Source organism: Mastigoproctus giganteus, chromosome 3 (genome assembly GCF_048544385.1).
Source record: "Mastigoproctus giganteus isolate SK-2022 chromosome 3, ASM4854438v1, whole genome shotgun sequence".
In the NCBI taxonomy this organism is placed as follows: Eukaryota; Metazoa; Arthropoda; class Arachnida; order Uropygi; family Thelyphonidae; genus Mastigoproctus; species Mastigoproctus giganteus.
In genome coordinates this window covers 82,163,752-82,167,600 of record NC_143577.1, presented here as the reverse complement: position 1 = coordinate 82,167,600, position 3,849 = coordinate 82,163,752, and positions in this window count along the sequence as shown.

Here is a 3,849-nt window from a genome sequence, read left to right as displayed (position 1 = left end):
TAATAACAAGTACCATGAAAGGAATCTCAGAGAGAAGTAGAAATGTACTTTGGAATTAACGACTTTATACAGGTGTTAACCTCATGCCACAACCTTGCCCCATTTTAGCAGAGGGTCGACAAACATAACATCGATACTCTTAACATTTATTCGTTTAAAAAGGTACGAGGGCTGTTAAAGAAGTAGTGACAATGCCACCGTATACATTCGTTTATGAGCACGAATCACGGGGCTTACGTTACATATAAAAAGAGACAAGACAGTTATGTAGACAAATGGTCAATGCGCGGGGTACAGGCATTTGAGTTAACCGTGGTTCGATCCCACATGATTGCTAAATAACACGCTTTTCCTGTATTCTCCGTCTTCTAAACTCCTCCGGCCCTATGTAGGCGTTCGGGAGTATAAACAAAAAAAATTTAGTTGTACAACGTCCATCAAAGGCAGTTGTGTAAGTGACCGGGTCAGTTGTTTCACTAACAGAGAAGTGTAAGTGCGTGAGGAGGGTGCTCTGAGCTATTTTTGCGAAGCAAGATCAGCATCTCTTGCATGGAATCCAAGCGTCAGATACTCTACTCTAAATTAAGTACAGTATTTTTCTGTAGCAGCCATGGTGCTGTTACTCTTATTTTTTTTTTAATTACCCATACCTTGGTCTATTTCCAGAATATTTTGCTGCTAGGCTTCTATACCTTAATAGCAGGAACTATTTAGTCTGTGGGTGTCAAGAACTGTATAAGTAATTGTATTATGACACCTCCAAAGACGAATGGTATTAGAACCTATAGTACTTAATATTGTGCTTGGGTTGAAGGCTGAGAAAATGAAAGAAGATACTTGTCAACATTAAACTTAAATTTTTGTAAATTGTAATTTTCAGTTCTGGAGGGAGGTTGTTCCAGAAAATGGAAGTCGAAGGGATAAATGAGGAAGAAAAGTTAGTTTTGTGAGTTTTAAATTGGAAAGTAAGTGGATGTTGGCTAGTTGTGGCACGTGTTCTGGCTGGTTTAAAAGAGAGATGAGGTTCTACAGAAGTAAATTCAGAAGAACAGCACCCATGGAAGTATTGATAGAAAGACATTCAGCAGAAACAGAACGTCATGAAACAGAGAGCGGAGAGACTTAAGCGATGGGTCATGTGCGTCTGTTCCTAGGTGACACTGGCCCCGAGTTCGTGTTTATGAATAATAACGCCACACCCCATCGCACTGCAGCTGTTGATATGCTTTTGGAAAGAGAGGACATTGTTCGCATATATTGGCCTGCCCGTTTCCCTTCCGATCTAAATCCCGTCGAATACATATAGGCCGACCGGGCAAGCTGGTGGGTAAAGTGCCTACCTGGCAACCCAAAGGTCGCGGGTTTCAATCCCGCTTCGGGCTTGGATCAGAGTAGAAAATGCAAAAACCTTGGGAGGTGCAATATGGCCACAGAAGCCGATGCGCCAACAATTAACAAAAAAAAAAAAAAAAAAAAAAAACACACACACACACACACACATATATGGGACGCTCTGTGGAGACGCCTAGCGGCACGTCCACACCCACCAGAAAATGTCCACCAGCTGAAGATGGCGCTGACAGAGGAATGGACGATTTTACCGCAAGAACTTATCAACAACATTGTTCTAAGGATAGACAGGCGGTACAAAGCCTGCATCGACAATAGGGGTGGCCATATCCCCTCTTCCCTTTGTTCCATCTTTGGCAGTGATGCATCTGTATCATGGTAGCCAGTGCTATGTTGCCATTTTTGAATAAAGTCCCTGTGTACCGTTTTGTTTCCATCGTTGTTTTCTTCATCATTTCTGTACCTCACGAGGTTCCTTTGGTATGCTTTTCCCATATCCAGGCCACTCCTATGAGAAGCTACAGGTGAAAACCTGACTGGTCCTTAAATTTTGCACACCAGTGTACTACAGGATTCAATAAGTTACCATTTACCCCACTTTCTATTGCTGAATAAGCAAAAGATTTTTTGTTTGTTCTTAATTTGTGACTTTTTTTTTATGTTACAGTAGTTATGGAGTTGGAGGGGAGAATAATCTCTCAACCAGCCTTCTGTCACTTTATGCTAATGCACGTTTTGGGTAAATTCAGCCTTCTGTACATTATATTTTATTTCCGCTATCTTAGAATATTGCGTTCACTTTTATCTCCACTAAGTTTCTGGTTCGATTTGCTCTCAGAAACAATTTAATCGACTTTCAATGAAGAAAAAAAAATTGCCTTATTTCTAATCGCCTCTTTTCTTCATATTCCCATGCATTATCAGTTGTTCGTGGTTGCTCTTCTTCGCTATCGTTGGCTCTCTCCATGACATCGCTGTATAATTACCATCACGTAATTCTATTTCTAGATGCACACATCAGTTCTGAGACTGACATCGCTTTTCATTTATTCTAGCCACTCTCTCTCTGGTTACTTAAAGACCTAAACGTCTTCACTATCTTTATCGCTTTCAAGCCTGTCCCTCAAAACCACACTGCGTGCCCACTCTTCCGATTTACCACAATATCCGGTTTTCTGACATTAACCCTCTGCTTTACAGTTTTGTTCATAAATTGTCAGCCGTTTTATTGCCTCCTCTGAAATGACCAAAAAATCAGAAAATAGATGATTTTTATTTCCTTTCTCTGTAATTTAGTAAGCAATTATAGTCTACTTTAGTACTTCGCCAATTATACAAAAATTTCGTTTATAATTCTAATCATGTGTAGATGACTTCGCAAGAGTCAACGAAAAAAGATGATAAATCGATTTATGTCAGAAATAATTGTCCTTTTTATTATTTCCAAGTTTATTTTTGATAGCGATTGATTCAACCAATAATGTTCCACAATAGCTAATAAACTTGGGCATACGTTCTGTGGGTTGGTTTATCTGTTTATTAACGGTAAGCCTGAATTTATCAACTTGAAACATCTCATTGGCTCCATTCGAGCAAGGCTTACTATGATATGAACCCTTCTGATGTTTCTGGATACCACTTCAAAACCTTTATACTCATTATCGACCAAACTTTTGAATCCGCCCATCCACCTCAGTTTGCTCTTCAGAGAGAGGACGATTGTTTTATAAATATAATTGCTATTTTTGTACATAGTAAGAAACAGAAGTTGGCACCTTTGGTAAGTATTACTTATTTTACCTTCCCAAGTTGAAAACAATAAAATATGATTGTCTAAATTATTTAAGATTGGTACACGTGCATTTGGAAAGCAAATCTTCGCTAGTAAATTAAATTGATATGGGTAATTACATGTATCAAGTAGAGCACACTATGTAAGATATCTTGATAAATTATAATCGTATTCCTTTCATTTATAAAGGTCAAGTCCCTGATATAGCCTTAATTAAAATGCGAGGTGAAATGATTTATTTATTTGATTTATTTTAATATTTTAAAAATTTAGTTAGACTTAAGTAGTTGATCGTTTTATTAATCTATAAAAGTTTTTGATTAAAGATATATATCTACGTAATCCAATTTATTTCGACCCTAGATTAAATATTATACTTCAAATTATTTAAAGCGGCCAATCGCATGTCCAAAAGTAACGTTTGATGGCAAGCCATCATTCCTGTAGATAGTCTTCCTTCCTGCACAGGAAGGGAAGTAGGTGTACTGGACAGATCCTTTCTAAACACCTGTGCGTTTTACAGGAACGCAGAGACGTTTCATACACAATATACTGGCGCCTCATAGCCTTAGTTTTCTCATCGAAAATTCTGAAACAGCCCAACCAATGAGTAAGGCTCGTCGTATGGCAGATATTAGTAAGGTTTTAATTATATTTTTCTTTGATCGTGCAGAGTCCCTCGTGGCAGAGTAGACCGCACGATATAT